Source organism: Haliotis cracherodii, unplaced genomic scaffold (genome assembly GCF_022045235.1).
Source record: "Haliotis cracherodii isolate W230 unplaced genomic scaffold, xgHalCrac1.p SCAF_21, whole genome shotgun sequence".
NCBI lineage: Eukaryota > Metazoa > Mollusca > Gastropoda > Lepetellida > Haliotidae > Haliotis > Haliotis cracherodii.
The window spans coordinates 5,155,406-5,179,268 of NW_027266277.1; the positions used below are offsets into that span (position 1 = coordinate 5,155,406).

At 38.9% G+C, this 23,863-nt stretch overlaps 1 long non-coding RNA gene across 1 annotated transcript; it reads right to left on the reverse strand.

Annotated features, from left to right (window-relative positions):
- Window positions 1-15,581: 15,581 nt before the first annotated feature.
- LOC139470928 (uncharacterized) lies at window positions 15,582-16,933 on the reverse strand. The gene is made up of 4 exons (XR_011653804.1): window positions 16,816-16,933; window positions 16,578-16,641; window positions 16,183-16,276; window positions 15,582-15,817 (listed from the first exon to the last, which is right to left on the reverse strand). It is a non-coding gene; the product is annotated as an uncharacterized lncRNA (long non-coding RNA).
- Between the last annotated feature and the right edge of the window lie 6,930 nt (window positions 16,934-23,863).

Consider the following 23,863-nt stretch of genomic DNA (forward strand, 5'->3'; position numbering starts at 1 on the left):
GTTGTTTATTGTATACGAATTGACTTGGTCTTAACGTGACACTTTATACAAAAGACTTTGTTTTGATTGTTCAACTGTTCGTCAAGTATCGACGATTCAAGTTCACGTGATAATGCCATATCCTTTGTTGCAGTGTGGGTCGCAAGTCTAGTCTATGTTCACGTCAAGTCATCATGATCACACATTGTCCGTTGCACATTGTGTTGCATATGTTGTCACACCTCAGGCAAATCAATATGATTTTATTTGATAACTTTGACCTCAGCAACTTTAATACTGATTTTAATCAAACGTAAAATCGAACCACGCAAAATATACATGTAGGTCACGTATATAGACCCTGTAATTGTTCTACGACATTGGATAACACTTGGTATTCAACTGGACTTTAAGTCTTGTGATATTTAGTCTTCGATTGTTTGAGCAGTGAGAGCATTCGTTATCTTTTCGCTAAAAAATACGCGAATGTCCCTCTGACGTCTGAAAACTCTAAGTTCACGAACTAAAACACCAGTTACCGTTATCTCCGGCTTGGTGTTACATTAGTCTGTCAAACAGACCCTGCCACAAATATATCCAATACGGCCTATGCAAGTCTATAATATTTGGCAAGCCTAGATTACTGCCGTTTCAGGAAATGAAGAGAGTCCGTGGACTCTTCTTTTTTATGTTGTATTGACTGTTTTTTCTGCAAACTAAGAAATATAAACGTATTATTTCATATTAATACCGCATATAATATAATCTTAATTAGCGGTCGGTAAGTTATATAGTCTGGACCAGACGACCCAGTGATTGATGTCATGCCCATCGATCCACGCCGTTGGGATACAATGACATGCATCAAACCAAGTCAGTGAGCCTGACCACCCGATGCCGTTTGTCGCCTTTTACGACAAGCATGGGTAAACATGGGCTGCTGAAGACCTATTGTAAGCCGGTTCATTACGGGTCTGTTTCGAAAAATGAGAAACACAAGCATCTTGCATCCTACGTCGCGAACACCCGATATCATCGTTATTTGATTCATAAATACATTTACATGATATAATCGGAATCCTTCTTATGGACTCCGTGTATCCGAGGAAGAAATATTTAAGAGGTACCGTAAATACTACAATCAGGGAATCTAGCCGGTATGTAATCGTTATAGAACTGTATCCTGGCGTACCCTATTTTCGAACAGTTAAGATGTCATAGCTGATATTTCGAAGGGATGAGTGAATCAAAACTCAGATTCCGCTTCATACCAATAGGTGATGTCTTCCACAACAGAATTCTACCTTTTCAACCTTACACGTGCATTAAAATTCTGAATGACGACGGTATGTTCTGACAGGTTATAATACTTCACATGAAGCCAGTGTTGACACATCAGACGCGTGCGCTGTCAAGTTTTAACGCGACGAATCATTATTTGTTCGAAAATATGGTGCTCGACGATATTTAAGTTTGGCTTTTGGTGGTGATAATAACATCCAAAAGCAAAGTACGACGTGTGTAATTGAGGATTCAATAAATTCAACAATAATATAAATGTTACTATATTTACACCCTTAGAAACAAACATAAATTTGGTAGAGGAGTATACTTACAAAGGTAAACCGACAACAACTGACCTACGTCAATGCATCTCTCATGCTGATTAATACTGCCAACAAGGTTGTGTGCATTGCATTACACCAGTTTCAAAGAGAAACCTATGATTAGGAAAATTAAACGGTTATGATAACATTAATCAAGAGAGATGTTAAATTTCAATCGATAAATTGGTTTGATTGAATTATGTAGTTATGAATATGGGCGTCGTCTACAGGTAAACATGATAAAATAATAGAGTTTTTACACGTGGATCCATTACAGTCTCCATCCATAATGAAGAGAGATCACACAACAGCTAAAGGACAATTTCTGTCAGTCTCACATACATCATATTAGTCAAAATAATCACAAACAAGTATCAGTGAAGTCCATTCAAAAACAGTCCGACCTTGGAATTAAACACTTTGTGACATTCTAGATTAAAGGACAAATATCCACATGTAACACCACGCCTTTCCTGGCTGTAATGAATGATAACTGTACACTAAAAGCTGAATATATATTTCGAATGCTATACCGGATCAATTAGTATTGAACGGAGAATGGACAATGATCAATTATCCCAGCTGTAGTTTTTACTGTGGCCGACAGATCCGTAACCTAAAGACATCACGATGACACCGAAGGACTACAATCAGGGAATATACGACTCCCCTTACATATTCCAGTTATGTTCACCTTTATTAAGCCAAACAATACATACCAATCGTTTCTTTCTTTCAAGTATCAGTTAGTCAAAAAAATGAAATTTGGCACAACATGAGAAAAACACAGTGACAGTGACATCTTCTATAATACAACTTAAATGTATCGTTATCAAGAGTGGTTGTTTGTCTAAAATATGTACGAAGTGAATGAGGTTAAATTTGAAATGAGAATAAAAGTTGTATTTAGAAATCTTGAAGCACGCAGTCTCCAAACGCCTGAAAATCTATACTCTTTAAGACCTACCATAACACAAGCGACAACATGGCGCGTGTTGCCGTGAGAAGGAGGTCATGTTGTAAGGGTAAGAGCATGGTTTCACAGGTACAGAACTAGTCTGGAGACCAACTCTCACCACACCATTAGTGAATCTTAGGGTAGAAGTCTGGCGCTCTACTTAAGACATTGCCAGTACAGCCTAAATCCCTGATGACGCATTTGTTCGGTGTTGCAGCCCATTATCAGTATGTCCTTGCCATGCTTATCTTAAGCTTTGCATTAACTGCAAACTTTTCCTCAATGAATTTCCTGCATGCAAGGAACGTGGTTGGGTGACGAAAGCAAGAGCGGAGATGGACGGGAAGGGAAGACAGTGCTGACACCTTGAGCAGGACAGAAATCAATGTAATGATGCAGACTAGGCCTGTCTGCAATTGGATGATGCTACCTGTCAAAACTGGTGGTGCACTCACAAAACAGCCAGCATCACTTAAGACATCATTCGAAGAGACACAAAACAAATCTCGTTTTTTTTAAATCTATGAAATTTTCAAAGTTCTGTTTCATTTAGATTTACCAAGACCACGAACATTTGACCATTTGATTTCAGGTGTGTCCGTGTGCGTGCGTGCGTGCGTGTGTGTGTAAGAGAGGGGGGTAGGGGTGGGGTGGGGAGGTGGGGTGGGGTTGGAGTGTCATGTTTTCTTTCCTTCTTTAAGACAGAGTTGTTTCCAGTTGATTTTTTATGAAAGCAAATTCAACCTATGGGAAGAATGTTCCAATTTGTCACTAGTCACTGACACATAATACTACGGATGTAGAACAATGAAAATATGAAGTTACTAGATCATGTTTATATACTAAGAGAACATTCATGACAACACCATGTGTCGCAAGTCCAGTATTAATTTTCTTCTTTTTGACAAAAAAACAGGTTAACTTGACACGTTTGTCCTTATAACTTGCTGGAGGAACGTAATTGTCACTTAATAAGATTGTGGATGATGGACATAAATATCATTACTTGTGATGTAAACTGGTGAATTAACCAAACGTTACCAAACACAACCAAAACAATATGCCGAGTAATGGAAATGTTACAGTCAAGACATGTCAGTGGAAATTGGATTTGAAATAAAATTGCTGCTGCACGTGCACGTTGCCAACCAACAAAGATACGGGTAGAACGGAATGTTCATTCACACCCAAACCGTAGAATAGTGACAAAACCATGCCACGATTAACGCTACCACACATCAAGGAGCAACGTATTATCACATCGAACGGAATATAGGCTTCAGCCGAACGACAGTCACCAGGCTCATGGCCCGTCACAGGAAGACTGAGTGTCTAAGGGGTAGAGAGTTCCTGTCATCACTACCAAACAAACAGCTACTTCTGTATCCTCAATCTGAGGAATCGGTTACATACGGTGACGTCATCAGCAGTCACTGACGTTGGCCATTCTGTCCGTCGCTGTTCAGTTTCCAGAAGACTGTGTCTCTACAATACCAGGGCTTACAGACTACTTTGAGGCATAACGCTGTCAACGGAACACCAACGTCGAAGACACCGATGGGTTAACTTAGATAACGGAAACTGGAAAGGTCGAAGAGTTCGTGTGTACCGCCAACAAGGAGAACGAACGTTCGAACAGTTTGGAGGTGGTGGCAGTTATGGTTAGGAGCGGTATCTGTGGTTAAGTCGAGACATATCTGGTGATTTGGGAAGGAACTATCAATGGACAGCGTTACATTGACCAAGTACTCCGCCCAGCTGCACTGCCGTTTTTACATCAGTATCCCCGGACCCTGTTTCGGCGAGATAACCCAAGGCCCCGCAGAACTACATGATCACCAAACGTATCACCTATAGGACACTTATGGACCAGTTCGCCAGTATAACAGGGATCATTTAGCACAAGCCCTGCGAGAAGAATGACGTCGAATCCTATACTTAGTGCATTAGTGGTGGGTAAACATCATATTGACAGGTTATTCATTTGGAAGGGAAAAAGTGAGTGTTATGTGTTCAGTCTAGATGGTTGATCGAAAAGTGAACAACTCTTGCATAACCTATTATGATGTTCTGGTAATAAATATATATCTCTCTCTCTATGTATCTCTCTCTCTCTCTCGCTCTCTCTCTCTCACTCTCTCTCTATCTCTCTCTCTCTCACTCTCTCTCTATCTCTCTCTGTTTGTGTGACTCTCTGTGTGTATCTCTCTCTTTGTATCTCTCTGTGCATCTCTCTCTGTGTCTCTCTCTGTGTGTATCTCTGTCTGTGCAGCTCTCTCTGTATATCTCTCTCTGTGCATCTCTCTCTGTATCTCTCTGTGTGTATCTCTCTGTGTATATCTCCCTCTTTGCATCTCTCTCTCTGTGTATCTCTCTGTGTGTATCTCTCTGTGTATATCTCTCTCTGTGTATCTCTCTCTGTATATCACTCTCTGTGCATCTCCCTCTCACTCTCTCTCTGTGTGTATCTCTCTCTGTGTATCTCTATCTGTGTATCTCTCTGTGTGTATCTCTCTCTGTATATCTCTCTCCCTCTGTGCATGTCTCTGTGTGTATCTTTCTGTGTGTATCTCTCTCTCTCTCTGTATCTCTCTGTGTGTATCTCTCTCTGTGCATCTCTCTCTGTCTCTCTGTATCTGTCTCTGTGTATCTTTCTCTGTATATCTCTATCTGTGTATCTCTCTGTGTGTATCTCTTTCTGTAAATCTCGCTCTGTGCATCTCTCTGTGTATATCTCTCTCTGTGTATCTCTCTCTCTCTGTGTATCTGTGTGTGTGTAACTCTCTCTGTGTGTGTGTCTCTCTCTCTCTCTCTCTCTCTCTCTCTGTATCTCTCTCGGTTCATCTCTCTCTGTGTATATCTCTCTCTGTGCATCTCTCTCTCTCTCTCTCTCTCTCTGTATCTCTATCTCTGTGCATCTCTCTCTCTATGTATCTCTCTCTGTGTATATCTCTCTGTGCATCTCTCTCTCTCTCTCTCTCTCTGTATATCGCTCTCTGTGCATCTCTCTCTCTATGTATCTCTCTCTGTGTATCTCTCTCTCTGTATCTCTCTGTGTGTATCTCTCTCTGTGTATCATTCTCCCTGTATCTCTCTCTGTGTATCTCTCTCTCTCTCCCTGTGTATCTCTCTGTGTGTATCTCTCTGTGTGTATCTCTCTCTGTGTATATCTCTGTATATCTCTCTCTGTGTATCTCTCTGTGTATCTCTCTCTGTGTATATATCTCTCTGTGTATCTCTCTCTCTGTGTATATATCTCTCTGTGTATCTCCCTCTGTTTATCTCTCTGTGTATATCTCTTTCTGTGCCTCTCTCTCTCTCTGTATCTCTGTGTGTGTATCTCTGTGTGTGTGTCTCACTCTGTATATCTCTCTCTGCATATATCTCTCTCTGCATCTCTCTCTCTCTGTCTCTCTGTATCTATCTGTGTATATCTCTCTCTGTGTATCTCTCCCTGTATAATTCTCTCTGTATATCTCTCTTTGTGTATCTCTCTCTCTGTATCTCTCTCTGTGTATCGCTCTCTGTATATATCTCTCTGTGCATCTCTCTCTCGCTCTCTCTTTATATCTCTCTTTGTGTATCTCTCTCTGTGTATCTCTCTCTGTATATCTCTTATGTGCATCTTGCTGTGTGTATCTCTCTGTGTGTATCTCTCTCTCTGTATCTCTCTCTATGTATCTCTCTCTCTCTCTCCCTGTGTATCTCTGTGTGTATCTCTCTGTGTGTATCTCTCTGTTTATCTCTCTCTGTATATCTCTTTCTATGAATCTCTCTCTCTCTCTGTATGTGTGTATCTCTCTCTGCGTATCTCTCTTTGTGTATCTCTCTCTGTATATCTCTCTCTGTGTATCTCTCTCTGTATATCTCTCTTTGTGTATCTCTCTCTGTATCTCTCTCTGTGTATCTCTCTCTGTATCTCTCTCTGTATCTCTCTCTGTGTATCTCTCTCTGTGTATATCTCTCTGTGTATCTCTCGGTGTATATCTCTCTCTGTGTATCTCTCGGTGTATATCTCTCTCTGTGTATCTCTTTCACTCCCTGTGTATCTCTGTGTGTGTATCTCTCTGTATATCTCTCTCTGTGTATCACTCTGTGTATCTCTCTCTGTGTATATCTCTCTCTGTGTTTCTCCCTCTGTTTATCTCTCTCTGTATATCTCTCTTTGTGTATCTCTCTCTGTATCTCTCTCTGTGTATCTCTCTCTGTGTATCTCTGTGTACATCTCTCTGTGTATATCTCTTTCTGTGTATCTCTCTCTGTGTATATCTCTCTGTGTATCTCTCGGTGTATATCTCTCTCTGTGTATCTCTCTCTGTGTATCTCTCTCTGTGTATCTCTCTGTGTATATCTCTCTCTGTGTTTCTCCCTCTGTTTATCTCTCTCTGTATATCTCTCTTTGTGTATCTCTCTCTGTATCTCTCTCTGTGTATCTCTCTCTGTGTATCTCTGTGTACATCTCTCTGTGTATATCTCTTTCTGTGTATCTCTCTCTGTGTATATCTCTCTGTGTATCTCTCGGTGTATATCTCTCTCTGTGTATCTCTCTCTGTGTATCTCTCTCTGTGTATCTCTCTGTGTATATCTCTCTCTGTGTATCTCTTTCACTCCCTGTGTATCTCTCTGTGTGTATCTCTCTGTATATCTCTCTCTGTGTATCTCTCTGTGTATCTCTCTCTGTGTATATCTCTCTCTGTGTTTCTCCCTCTGTTTATCTCTCTCTGTATATCTCTTTCAGTGCATCTCTCTCTCTCTCTCTCTGTACGTGTGTATCTCTCTCTGCGTATCTCTCTTTGTGTATATCTCTCTGTATATCTCTATCTGTGTATATCTCTCTGTATATCTCTCTGTGTGTATCTCTTTGTGTATCTCTCTCTGTGTATCTCTCTCTGTGTATCTCTCTCTCTGTATATCTGTGTATATCTCTCTCTCTGTGTATCTCTCTGTGTGTATCTCTGTGTGTATATCTCTATCTCTGTGTGTGTGTGTGTTTGTGTGTGTGTGTATCTCTCTCTGTGTATCTCTCTCTGTGTATCTCTCTCTGTATATCTCTCTCTGTATATCTCTCTCTGTGTATCTCTCTGTGTATATCTCTATCTGTGCATCTGTGTGTGTGTGTGTGTGTGTGTATCTCTTTGTGTATCTCTCTCTGTGTATCTCTCTGTGTGTATCTCTCTGTGTATATCTCTCTCTGTGTATCTCTGTGTGTATCTCTCTGTGTATACCTCTATCTGTGCATCTGTGTGTGTGTGTGTGTGTGTGTGTGTGTGTGTGTGTATCTCTTTGTGTATCTCTCTGTGTGTATCTCTGTGTATCTCTCTGTGTGTATCTCTCTCTGTATATCTCTCTCTGTGTATCTCTCTCTGTGTATCTCTCACATCATTAATTAAGTGTTACAGGCATACTGTCTCTAATGCTCACCTCTATAAGTCAAAGATTATTGCTTCGCGAACGACAAACCTCTGTATTCACGAGGTTGGCCATATTGAGAGCGATTTTTTAGGCCGACATAAAAACAAGTCAAGCAGATGCAGGGTGAGGGTTTTTTCACCCTTAAATTATTAGCTGTTTTTCGTTTTAACACACACACACACACACACACACAGCGAGACCCGAAATCAAATGGTTAGCTCCATAATGTCGATATTAAAACACTCGCAATTACATTAAAAAGTTTGGCACTGTGCTCACACAGATGAGGACAGGAATAATATGGCTTGGATACACGTACATCTACGACATCATATTAAGCATGGACTCATATGCGTTCACGAGCAAACCGCCCAGGTACAAAAATGTAGTAATATTCAGAAAACAAATTTCAATCAAATTGAAAATATGTAGATTAATAGAAATATGTATGTAGGCATTTGGATCACCATGTTCTGTACACTTTTAACGACGGATAACTGTTTTACCACGCATTCGCCGTTAAAAAGATTTCAGTTATTGCTTAGTATATATGTGTTATATAAGTGTACAGCTATTGGAGATCGTGGAGTTGTATTTAAATTATATCGGTTATAGAAGAACCCGGGTGAAATTGTAGTTCTTGATGGAGGCAACACACATGCAGGAGTATTAACACACTATAAATCATCTATATATACATGTACTGACGCTTGAGCGGGACATAACGTCAGAACTAACAGGATAAATCATCACTGAGGTATATTCACCCTGGAGTTTCGAGCATCTATCATAGCACGATAAAACCCGTTTCAAGAAAAGACACTCGTTGTAATGGAATTTCTCTACGTCTTCAGCTGCGTATCGTCATGTAACTGACACAATGAACCCACCAAGTACAGCAATATGTCAGCCAAATGACCATGTATACTTAATACCCCAGAAAGAAATCTCAACTATTGTCTCAAAAAGATTAGTTCAGATTTACATTTTATGTTTTGGCTAATCGTGCTTAACCTAATTTTATTCTACATAGACTGCAGAATTCTCTTCAAATGTTATTTGGTCCAGATCGATTCAAAGAATTGTGTCAACATTAATCATCATGTTCTTTGCAATATCTTATAACCACATCAATTTGACATAAACCGCTACTACAACTGGATTTCTCTTTCTTAGAAGTGCGTATGTGTGTAAAATATTGTATTTCATGCTTTGGTAATTGTAATTGACGTAATCGTACCACAACAATGTCCTCATTCTTTGCCCGTTATCCGATTTTACATCTCATATATCCGTACCTGTTCCCGACCTCCAGAGGCACATATTAGTATTATCGGACAATGTACCACCCAAGGCGCCATTTCATGGAAGGAGCAACGCCTGCTGTATCTATCTTTTGTAGACAATCACTCCATTGGTTTATTTTTCTCGTCTAAACCAGTACACTGCCCTAGTACACCAGTAGCAAGCGTTACAGTTACAGGAGGTCAATGAACGGTCAGCCATTGGCACAAATACCAACGTTAAAGGGATGCTTACAGTCGACTTTTCTTGTGGTAGATCTGATATCTCGATACAGCATTTATCTCGAAGTGTGGAATACACGTTATGATTAATCCCTCTGTCATGGCAAATACTTCTGTTGGTCATTTTATATTAGAAAAAAAGATGAGTCAAATTGACAAGAAAGGGTAACTGATGCAAGTCTCAGAGGTTTACCCGTTTGGTGAATCCCTCGAGCAAGAGTGTAGCGACAAGACAAAGGTTCAAACAGAGTCGAATCAGAGAGTGGCGCTTGGCGAAGCGTTTGACGAAAGTGCCCACCACAGCATCGGCTCAATGAGGTGAGATGCGTCAATATGCAATAATGTATTGTCAATTAGCACTTGTTTTATCTGTAAGTATTAGGTGCTGCAAAACTACAAAAATATATTCAACCGCCTTTTGATGTACCTTATGTTTTTTAGATATATGTTCACAGTGAATACCTTATTGGTCAATGGACAGTTAAGTCTATCCATCAAAATATGTTTCTTTCAAGAAATTCATCGATTTCTTCAAAGGTGTTTTACTCCTAGGTGTCATGGGCTTGAAGATTTTTATGCTGTAGAATGACCTATTGTTTATACTGTTACGTTCGTAAAGGATGCATATAAGCAAGGGTCCGTTGTGTCCAGTATCAACTAACAAGAGTGAGTTTTGACAAGTGTAACAAATCACATATTAATATATATCAGAACTCAATCTCAAATCTGTTGGTGGGTACTCTTACTGGTACTCAGTGCACAGCTCTATTTGTTATCAAATAGTCTATATTCTGCGTGTAGCACTTCCACTAGAAATTATGATTTTCATAAATCTTGTCAGCTACTAGTAATCACGAAAAACGTCGTGAGGATCTTCTATCGACATATTTCAAGAAATCGTGATGACCCATATAAAAACATTCTCCAATCAAATAATTTAGAGTACTGAAATAGAAGAACTTAATCACGACAAAATGTTCCTCCGTGCCTGCGAAGAAAGTATTGTCTCGGTCCACATTTGAAGCTGAAACATATGTACCTTATAATCACATCTATATATTAAAAACCCCAATCTGCCACGACATACAACCTTGTATGTGAAATTCACGATCCAACCACGTCGATTGCTACTGCTGTTTTTTACACATAAACTATAGGTTCAATACTGTGTTCACAACAAGGAACAAACAGGCCCGTGTTAACTTGTCATGTGACACTGGTCGTAGGTAACGAAAAAGTCTTTGAAGGGCGACAAAAAGGCGACGATATGGCTGCACGTTAGGGGAATCACAACGGTTGTATGATGAAGGCTCTCGCACACACCAACTTCTGTCAACGACCAGGTCAATACATCGATATTGTACCATAAACGATACATTTGATTTGAAAAGTGTCTTGGAAATATGTTTAGAGAAAGATACTTTATTATTGCTGATCTCTGTACACACACAACAAAAGAAATATTTATATTTCCACGAAGTGACGACAGATTGGCGGAATACAGACAAATATGTATCTGCAGGCGGAGTATAAGTGTAAGAAAGAAAATAAGCCCTTCCACTAGTTCCCTTGCACATGCATACGCAACTAGTGTATACATATCAAGGCACTAAACATCTCTTGGTATAGAGACCTGTTTACTTCTGTGACACCTCTTTGGTAGCTCCACCTATTTCATCTGTAAGGCATAATGTTCCCAAATGTGGGCAGACACCGGTATTGACAACGTCTACAATGGCACAATAACAAGTCGCTATTCTCTGATATAGAAGCAAATGCATGATAACTTGCGAGCACTGTTCGTCGTAGTAACTTGTAATAATGTTGAAGTAGTCTGAGTCTGAACTTAAAAACAAAGAAGGTAGACGATAATTGACCACCATGTTTTTCGCCCATCATCCTTAGGCAAGGGAGTTAACTGACTACTGGTCCCCTGCCGCGATATTGCTTGAATATTGCAAAAAGCGGCGTAAAACCATACTCACTCACTCACTAACTGACTTTTATGGTCCAGTTTCCACCCTTCCCGAACTAGGCTTGAATTAAGGAGTTATATTTTTGTAGAACTAACTGATCTATGCATATTCCAATCAAAATCACTAAACGAAATCGACATCCAGTTCATAAGCCACATGATGACAGCCGTGCAGATTTCGGTCGATTGCAGGGATTGCAGAACATGTGTACCGTCAACTTGGCGTCGATAGATATTTTGCAAATCTGTTCATGTTTTTAATCAAGGTGATCAATTGATTTGATGTACTTCGCGAGGTAAGATTCATTTTATTACAATAAAGATCGTATCGATTATGGATCAGATCGTCTTGACTGGGCGCCGCCATTTTGTTTGAAGCAAATGCGTGTGATATGAGAGGGGAATCTGACTGGTCATTAGATTAAGTACAAAAAGGGACATAACTTGTAATCGCAACTCGTGGCGCTACGATCGACCCATGAATTTCCAGTCTATTTCGGCAAGCTCGGAAACTGAACTGTTATGGTCGGTTAACTCCCTTATCGAAAAGGTGCATAACGTCAAGTATCTTTGAGTTTAACACTCAACATTTCAACACATTATCAGTCATAATCATGGTTAGCAGGTCATTAAAGAATATGAATATTTCGAGTGAGTGATTTTCCAGCGCTTTGAACAATATCAAAGTTCTGTAACGGTTTAATGGTGTAACCATCGAGCATGGGAATGGTGGTGATAGAGCAAGTATCATATCCGAGGTGAATCTATAATCCAAACCCGCGTACACGGCCACACAACATAGTGTGGATGTGGAAGCAATTCTGCACAGTAGGCTCCAGCTGCTATGTCTCCTGGATATACCAGGCCCGAATATTGTCCAACCACTCCTCACCCATTGTCCAACATAAGATTACACATTACATTACACACATTAGACACAAATTAATAAAACCAAATGACACTAAACTACAACAAATATTTTCACAAAATAGTCTTGAATCTCGAGTTTTCTGGTCCAGGTAAGAAGGAAATGTATCCCTCTACGTTGACAAGAGGGGGAATAAATCGCAGAACAATTATCACGTCAATTATCTTGTCATATGTGTCGGTTTCGTAGCTCGTAGGTATTAAAAGCGACAAACCCATTTCCATAATCATAAAAAGTTTCTGATGAAAGCAGAATTCGTTGTACGACCCCGGCTGTATGAGAAGCATGTGTGTACGAATCACTACCAAACAATGATGATACCAGGTGTTCGCGAAAAGGTGGCACCCGTCACCAACACAGTCAACTGTTCACTGAAACATGGTACAAGTCAAAATAATAATTTGCATAAGACATAATTTCTACACATATTTACCATAAAACCTTTTGATATCTTTGCCGAGGCCTTACCCCGATCGTCACAACTTCTTCAGATCAAATCTTCGTAATAAGGACATGCTCGAATGCACCTCAGTTGTGAAATGTAGACAGCTGCCTTGAATATTGATCGACATAAATGGAAAGTTTGCTCTTGGAAAGTTGAAGTCATTTCTCTCGCTTGCCAAACAATCTAATGAATAGTTTTTGTCACTCTAAATAGGAAACCGATGAAGAGGTTTCACTCGCTCCTGCTATTTCTAGTGCCGGTGAGTAAATCACTGGGAGGAACATTGGGTATTTGACTCGTCACGCCGAAGGCCAGACTTTACTCCACTACATGTAGGGTTATCAAAACCCATTCTGGCGTAACCTGGTAGGATATTGCTGAAATAATGCTAAAAACGGCTTGAAACCATATTCATTCGCGATCGCTCAATCTGTTTACGTGAAATATTTCCCAGTTAAGGTATAAAAGTAATAAAACATATGGAGTTATCGTCATGCGTCATCAACATCATAATCATCATCATTTAAATCCGGAAACACAAATAGCATGCACAGTCAAGGACATACATGTGATAGCATTGAAGACATCTGTCGGCTCATGTAACCACTCAATAATCGACAATGTCTGCTGAAGCCGTGAAACTGTCGCCTTTGGATGGCTTGTGCCACTGATCACATGGCGCAAGGACACCAATTGCGAGATACGGAAGAACAGTAACATATTTCACTTTTGGGATATTGCAAATCAGACCTTGTACAATACGATTTTTATACTTAGATTCCACCTTACCGTACAGTTAATATTTTTGTTATATATTTCACAGAGCTAGAGGTTATATCATACCTTAGCATAAATACTCTGTGTTTGGCTGTGCTGGCTGTAACGTTTACAAACCATAACTAACTTTGACGTCACCTGCCATTGTCTTATAACATGACCACGCGTTTTAGATGGACATGTTGAAGTGGGCGACTAATATTATTGACAACACACATTGTTGACAACTCATATTGTTAACAACTCTTATTGCTGACAACTCATGTTGTTGACGACACACATTGGTGATAACATACATTGTGACAACTCATATTGGTGACAATTCGTATTGGTGACAAACTCATTTTGCTGACAACTCACATTGTTGACAACACACATTGGTGATAAGATACATTGTGACAACTCATATTGTTGACAATTCGTATTGCTGACAACTCATATTGTTGACAACACATATTGGTGATAAGATACATTGTGACAACTCATATTGTTGACAAACACACATTGTTGACAACACACATTGGTGATAAGATACATTGTGACAACTCATATTGTTGACAATTCGTATTGCTGACAACTCATATTGTTGACAACACATATTGGTGATAAGATACATTGTGACAACTCATATTGTTGACAAACACACATTGTTGATAACATACATGAATGACAATCCATATTGTTGACAACATACATTGTTGATAACACACATTGCTGATAACTCATATTGGCGACATCTCATATTGTTGACAACACACATTGGTGATAACATACATTGTGACAACCCATATTGCTGACAAATCATATTGGTGACAGCTCATATTGTGACAACACACATTGTTGATAACACACATTGGTGATAACACACATTGCTGACAACTCATATTTGTGACAACTCATATTGTTGACAACACACATTGGTGATAACACACATTGCTGACAACTCATATTGGCGACAACTCATATTGTGACAACACACGTTGGTGATAAGATACATTGTGACAACCCATATTGGCGACAACTCACATTGTTGATAACATACATGAATGACAATCCATATTGTTGACAACATACATTGTTGATAACACACATTGCTGACAACTCATATTGGCGACAACACACATCCCAGCAGGCATTACAACGTTGAAACAACGTTGAAACAACGTCACTCTTCAACGTTGAAACAACGTTGCAAATTGGTTTCATATGAAAATTGAACTGACGTTGACACTTCAACGTTGTTTCAACGTCAGATGTCAACGTTGTTTCAACGTCAGATGTCAACGTTGTATCAACGTTGTATCAACGTTGATGTATCAGAGGACCCCTTGTAAACCTTGAAAAAGTGGGGTTTTTTCAGTACAGCATCAGCTCAAGAAGTGGTGGCCTCCCTGATATTTGAGATCAGTGAAATATTCTAGACGGTCATAATACACACCAAAAAACGAACCATTATGTTTTAGTTAAACAATAAATAAGCTGAGCTATAGCTAGCTTAATTAGGGTGTTAACCAATTTCACTAACCTCAAAGAAGTGTGGAAAAAAACTAATACTGTAAATCTGAAAATTAATACGACTGCTGACCCCTAACCAGAAATGCCACTCAATATCAATGCCAAGGTCACTGATTGGTATGAGATGGCCTCAGCAGTGATAACTCAACAGCTGCCCATTGTGTAATTCCCTTCCTTTGAATGGTTTGGGTTTCCAGCTATATGATGGCGGTTTGTAAATAATCGAATCTGGAACAGACAATCCAGTGATTGACAACATAAGCATCGATCCACGCAGTTCGGACCGATGACATGCATCAACTTCAGCGAGCCTGACCACCCGATCCCGTTAGTCGCCTTTTACAAGCGCAGTCGCCTTTTGTGACAAGCATGGGTTGCTGAAGGCCTATTCTACCCCCGATCTTCACGTGCCTATTCTTTGAATGATATTGTTAAATACTTATAACTGATGCTGATGATGAATGAACAACAAAGATACATTGTTTTCAAAAATTGTATTCAAAGATAATTAAAAAAAACAACTTAATTTCAAATATATACAACATAAGCTCTTCTTTTTTCTGGGTGGCAAAGAGGTCCTAGTGCTTAGGCCTTCCATCTCCCCCACGTATTGCCAGGGGCATATTTAAGAAATCGACTGATCATATCCTGAAGTTCCGTTTCCATTGTCTTTGGAAAGGTCAGGAGGACTGAATCTGAAATAATATTAACATGCAATTTAATACTATTATTAAGTTATTCAAAACTTGTGTGTATAACATTAAAACTAAAACGACAGATATTGTGTTATTATATATAAAAGAATCTTAATTATGAATATCCCCTAAGCTTACTCACTGAATGAAATAGTATCACAGATATATTTCCTTTTAGATTTCATTTCATGTGTACACAGTATCCTCAGATCTATATATATATATATGTGTGTAGTGGTAGCAAACACAAAGATATGATTTTAGTTTGAACAAAAGGTGTTATGTATACAGATCGCTTTATATGAGTGATGGTTTAATTTCTCTCATATCTCTATATAAAAAATATTATTATAATTACTTTTTACCTTTAATCAACACACACAAAGTAGTACATGAAACGCAGTCTTGGTTTTCTTCCCCTTCATGTTCATTTTGGACATGGGCGAGTTTGTCATCATTCTGAAAAATATCCAGTAACATATCTGAGGATGCAAATTCAAAGTATGGATCGATGTTCTTGATGTACATATATAATCATTGACCAACTGATTAATGATGTGTGTGTGGATTAACACCACTTCCTTATTATAAACATTCCACTTATCTTACAATGAGGCAATAAAAGTATATACCTTACCACATTTTCAAAACTCAAAAAACTTTATCCCTACCACTACTTGTACCAGTCTATATGGATCCATGGACCTGAGTTCTACCTACTGAGCTACTGTAACCTTTCACCAATTTCATTCTATTTTACCTTAGCATAGCCTTTTCCATGTGGTCATCGGCATTCGTCCCACCAATCCTTCTTAAGTAATTTTCTGTAAAAAGAACATTTGAACTTTATATGTGGTATGAAAATCATTATATAAGTATATTAATTCAACCAAAACTTATGGCATGTTACTGTTTACTTTTGTTTCCAAGCAATTCATAACAAACAACATTCTAATCTTACAATGTAATAACAGTACCATAACTTCAACTTGACTTACCAAGCTGTCCTGATATTCATCCTCTCTCAGTCTCCCCTCGAGAGTATCCAACTCATCCAGTGTATTGAGTTGCTCAATAGAGCTTACTGATACTGTGTCTGCCACTGAGTCTTGATTCTGTTTCATTAGGTTCCTAATAAAGATAGAGAACCCTTCTCTGGAATCCTGTGAAAAAGAAATAAATACATAACAATAAAAGATAGTTTGTTGTAGACATAGAATGTAACAGGTATAGATTCCTTTAGTGTCACTCAGAAAGTAGCACAATATTTAAAGCAAATTGCAAAGCCATAAATACCCTAATTGTGATAAGTTAATCTGAGCGAGTATGTCTGTAGGCGCATGGTTTTAACATCAAAGTTGCCATGACAACATTTCTGAAAAGGTATAATTAAACAATCAAGCAACTTAATTAAAACAAAAACAAATCACATTTAAGGTGCTAACAGAACAAACTGGAAATGATAATACCTATTGGTAAATTATATCTTTACTTCTGTTGGAATGTAAATAATTTACCTTTTTTGCCAACAAACTGAAACACCATTTACAACAGTCGCTATTTCATGTCTTAAGACCTGCATGCCAATGAAATGAACAGCTGATGGTGGTAGACATGCATCCTAAACGATCTATAATTGACCTTGCAATTAATTGTCCTAAAGTCAACAATGAACATATATATAAATATAAATCTACTAATGCATTAATTTTGGACACTATTGCTAATATTTTAAAATATTCATCGGAATAATAATGTTCAAAACTATCGGAGGATATATCTGTATAATCTAGTAACATTAATTGCAACATAATTTGAGTCAAATACCGAATATCAAATAGTTTCCACATTGACAGCCAATCAACCAAATCTGACAACCCACCCAATTTATTAAGACCTAAGTATTGGCACTGTAATAATTCATAATGTCTAATGGAACAGTTTCATAAGTTCTTCTTGTAGAGATGGCAAGTTATTAATTTGACGTTACACGTGCATTACACCCCGGACACCTATCCGCCATGTTTGTTCGATGCTACTAACGAAGCGGCACGTGACAGCATCAATACTTGAAAAATAGGGCGTTAAAGGTCAAAATAAGCAGAAATATTACCCCGCTTGCATTTCTATGGTTTAATATGATTTAACTTTGAAATTGAACATCAAAGCGATTCATGAAGTCGAAATTTGGACATCAACACAGAAAAAGTACCCAAAAATAGAAGGTAAATGACGGCGTGCACCGACCTCATTAGTGACATCCGTCGGAGTGACATTTCAATAGACACGTTGTATTTTGTATGTACATTGGTAATACTATTTAAACACTTACTTACGAAAGAAGTTAATTCAAGCCGTTGTGTGTTGCGGCAACCACGATCAACATGGCTACACCCGCTCCGTGCATCGGGTCCACATTTCAACAACTAGGCCCATGTAGATCTGGTATTTTTCAGTAACTTCACTCAAACATATACGGATATAAAAACAATTAACTACACGTCAGTAAAAGTCAGTTCATATATTCGCGCGGGCCGACTGAGCCATGTTGTAGCCCACTTACACAGCCTGCCCAGCCTATCAATGGACCGATTGGATGGGCTATTTATAATCTGTTCGTCAAAGGTGTGTGCGAAAATGCAACTTTACGGATCTACGTGTCATAACTAAATGACCATTGAACTACAACTCATTTTCAACATAAGAATGGAAACAAACATGCAAAGAATGTCAAATGTTACTTGAACTTACCTTCTCGATCGAGTATCCGCCAAGTTTTGACTTTTCTGCGCAGTCGCAAATCCACTTCCTGTCCTCGCTGATGCTAAATATCCAACTATCATCAGCTGCAAGTACCGAGTTCAAGTCCACGCGTCAAGATATTTATTTTTCAGGTTAAACCCTTTTCAACTTCTCCCTGAAGATAACACTGAAACACGTCGGGGAATCATCCGTGTTGTGTAATTATTTTGTGAATTTCTTTACATATGTGCACGTATATATATAAAAATGCACATATATAATTTAATATACCTGGCTTGTTCAAATTTGAATAGGCAGCCTAACTGATCATGCTTGGGTTTCAACGCAGTGTTTAAACAGGTGAAACGGAGTGGAAAAGTATGGTGATTTGTCGATTTTCGAATAGGCGTACGTCAAATTGAAATGATGTACGTACGTCTTAAATTCAACGTTGTTGTGACGTCAGTATCACAACCATGGCTCAACGTTTAAGATTTAACGTTGATACAACGTTGCGTTTTGGTTGATCAACGTCACAACCTAAACGCAACCAATTTTAAACGTTGATCCAACGTTGCGTGCCTGCTGGGATTGGTGATAACATACATTGTGACAACCCATATTTCTGGCAAATCATATTGGTGACAGCTCATATTGTGAAAACACCCATTGGTGATAACGCACACATTGTTGACAACACATTGGTGACAACTCATATTGTTGACAATTCATATTGTTAACAACTCATGTTGTTGACAGCATACATTGTTGATAACACACATTGCTGACAACTCATATCGGCGACAACTCATATTGGTGACAACACACATTGGTGACAACACACATTGTTGATAACACATTTGTGACAACTCATAGTGCTGACAACTGATGTTACACACATGCATGGCACTGAAGAGAACATGACTCAGAGCCAGGTGGCCTGCATTGGAAGCGTCTTAGTTGCTGTAGACATTCCATTAACATCGTTATTGTTGATAACATACATGAATGACAATCCATATTGTTGACAACATACATTGTTGATAACACACATTGCTGACAACTCATATTGTTGACAACACACATTGGTGATAACACACGTTGCTGACAACTCATATTGTTGACAACACACATTGGTGATAACACACATTGCTGACAACTCATATTGTTGACAACACACATTGGTGATAACACACATTGGTGACAACTCATATTGATGACAACACACATTGGTGATAACACATGGTGACAACTCATATTGTTGACAATTCATATTGTTGACAACACACATCGGTGATAACACACATCGGTGATAACACACATTGCTGACAACTCATATTGTGACAACACACGTTGGTGATAACATACATTGTGACAACCCATATTGGCGACAACTCACATTGTTGATAACATACATGAATGACAATCCATATTGTTGACAACATACATTGTTGATAACACACATTGCTGACAACTCATATTGGCGACAACACACATTGGTGATAACACACATTGCTGACAACTCATATTGTTGACAACACACATTGGTGATAACACACATTGGTGACAATTTATATTGTTGACAACACACATTGGTGATAACACACATTGGTGACAACTCATATTGATGACAACACACATTGGTGATAACACATGGTGACAACTCATATTGTTGACAATTCATATTGTTGACAACACACATCGGTGATAACACACTTGTGACAAATCATAGTGCTGACAACTGATGTTGCTTCACACACATGCATGGCACTGAAGAGAACATGACTCAGAGCCAGGTGGCCTGCATTGGAAGCGTCTTAGTTGCTGTAGACATTCCATTAACGCTGAACATTAACTGTTCAATATTGCACATAGTTGAAATTCCCGAACAACTATTTTCCAGTATCTTTTCCACTGCTGTGCTAAACATAAAAAAAACCCACTATGATTCTGCGACCAATCTCTGTCATTATCATGTTATTTAAACAGCATGCATTACATATGCTTTACTAACGAATAAAACTGTGAACTTGTTTTTGTTATACAAAGTTAAAATTTTCTTCTGACGATATTTTTTTGTGCGTTGGCAAGTAGGAATTTCATATGGGCAGTACATGGCTACCTCTCAGGTTGATCACGACTTCCATTTGTTTGCTTAACAGCTCCTATGCCCAGGCGTCAGTCATGCCTCAGTCTGAATATGGTGCTCATTAACGGCTTACAGAGCCTAGTGTACACTTCCCTTTCTCTGTAATCGAGCTAAAAGCACAAAACCGTGGTGGCTGATGTGACTGCAGCATAAACAAGCGGATCATCCTTGAACAATACAGAAACCTCAAAAAGACTTTCCCTTGTGTCTGCACGAATATTCAAAATACAATATGAAATGATGAGACTTTCATATTTATTAATGATTTCACGACGGTAAACAAGATACGAGGGTTGATTGATACGTCCACTCACATAGAACGACTTCACGTAAAGACATTAACATAATGTATTCTTCAACATTATCCCTTCAGAACTTCAGACAGAGCAAGATTATCACGAGACATGTAATGCCAGGTACGTTTTTAATCAGATGTCAGATATTTTGGAAGCCAACGAGCTGATACTTTCTTCATGGTTCTTCAAGTTTTTTCTGATAATCGAATGCATTCTCTCATGGAAAATACCCACTACACCAACAATATGGATCATGTCTGGTCTTACTGACATGTCTTACAGGACGAGGATCGTCATAAAGGGTCTCCCCCGCCACGCTTAAGCTCTGCTGCCAACCTCTTTATAGCCAGTGGCACAGGAAGAATAGTCATTCCCTAGTGCTTTACCCATATCGTCAAGGGTGGTGTCGATGTTGAGCCCGTTCCTCAAGTTTGTCCGTTTTCCAAAGGTCATAGATCTCTGCTTTTATTACTGACATGACATTGCGACACAATTTGCTCAGTTGACTCACTTTTGTGCGTACATAACCCTCAAAACCAACATGTAATGTCCACAATTATAACGGAATTATCTGAATATACCGACTTTAAACGTAGTCGGTGATCAATGGCTTTGACATTTATAATACTACAAAGTTGTGTCTGGACACCAGTAGTAATCATTCATACCTTAATGTCCCTTCGCCTTTATCTGGTGTAAGAAAAGATGAAGCAAAGTATGATAACATTTACATGTACATACATACAAAGTTGTAGGAAAATTAGAATTTAAGTCTTACTGTGAAGTTGTTGTAAAATGGCATTGTTGTTTGTGTAATCAAATAGAAATTTATTTAAAGACATATATATTCCACTTTAATTCCTCCTTCAGATTTGCCTTGTTTATTTACTACTGCGTCGGCTAATTTAAAACCAAACATTCACGCAGGGTTGACAGTTATGTGCAATTGATTTTTACGAGCGACAGATAATCACACAAGACTTTATGGCCAGGACAGCTGAAATTGATTTAAAGTCAGTATATATGATGGCAGCTACATCGTATCATCATTAGAGAGACAGTTTGATCTTTCAATACAGGGCAAAGGTATCGTGGCTTAATTTGACTAAGACACTTTTGAAATGTGAACTCTGTCAGATATACATGTATGTTGGACAACGAAAGGACAAATCTCATCAACAGCTATTACGTACACTCTCACATCCATAACAACTTGACAGCTAAAAAGCCGAGCTTGGGATGTTGACATACATGTGTATTCCTTGGAGCATTGCTCAGTGTTGTTAGTTCTAGATTTCTTATGGAAACTTGTCATTCATTGTGATATTCATTTGATATCCATTCATGTTACTTTGTTATACAGTAAACAGCATCAGCTTATATATAACATATATAAAAGTCCATCAACGTATAACGTGACTTCGTGGAATCGTGTTTCAATAGCTCTGTGCATAGTCAGACATCGAGACATGTATCCAAGGCTGTTCCAGCGTGCGATCAGAGCGATGCAGTTGTCATAGTCCCTGGCCTGTGAAACAGATTACAGTAGTAATGGGAATAGTTTAATATTATATCACAGCAAATATTATATCACTGACTGTGTGTGATTTACTGATTACAAACTTGAGGTAATACATGCACCGTAACTTGTCTTGCACCTATTGGAATTTCAGTCCATAACTACAACGTTCTCTTCGATATATGGCCAAGGTGCAATTAAGCCAATCATTTTTCTGAAATACTCTGGAACATAAGACCTTTCCGACCCAAGACACAGATGACCATCAGACTTTTGTGTACGTTCACCTTGTATTATTACCATAATAGGCATTTTTTCTTTGATATAGTATGACGTCTTTGATGCTCAGAATTCTTTGACAAAGTAAGAGAGTGATTGGCCGGTATCCTGCCATCAGCCCTGAAGGGATGGCTTCACCATGCACAAATCATAGCATCTCCGGTGAAGACGTTGCACGGATAGAGGGGTTGGAACGTTATTCCACTCACTTGGTATGCGGAAGGTTTGAAAGAGGTTGAAATAAGGTTGAAATAAAATCTAAATGTGATTTAATTTAATCTAAGATGAAGTCTGCTAGATACGAGTACATATATGTTTTTCGTTTTATGCATACACAAGTCAGTCGGGAAAGCAGAGTGTTCACCAAGAACAGTTTCATAGTCAGGGATTTGTCTCCGAATATCTTGCCTTTTGACGATTAAGGAAAAGTCACGTATTGATGTCACCGCCGTGTGTTGGTAAAGTGAGTATCTTATCACACTTTCATAACATGTTGCGTGTCAAGCTGCAGATGTTCCATATAGCGTGTCAAGCTGCACATGTTTCATATAGCGCCGTCAATATTTTGATCTTGTTAACACGTTGACAGGCTCCGTGATCTAATGGACATTGCGTTTGCCCGGAGAGTGAAATGTCGGTGGTTCGATCCACGGCCGCGCCATAAAACGTTAAAAGAGGTTGCTGGCGTTACCCTGCCTTGCGCTTGGCACTAAAGGGACAACATACAGACTGGTCGGCTCGGAGAAAACTGTGTCTGGGTGAGGTATCCTTGTTAAAGTCTGGTATGGTGTTTGCAATAGATTAGCACTGTAAAACCGGCATTGGTCCGGGCTAGTACAAGCCTCCATACGCGTGAATGCACGTGGTTATATACGTGCAATAATCTTGTAAAGAGATGGTAAGCCCCATGTCACCTCACTTCTGATGTTTCGGGAATCGCCGTGTATCGCCTCTAACAAGGTATGGGGATGTATGAACTCACACACTGCCATGTACTCCACACACTGTACACAGGTGCCTCCACATCACGGATGAAGTAAACCATGCACAGCACCATCATG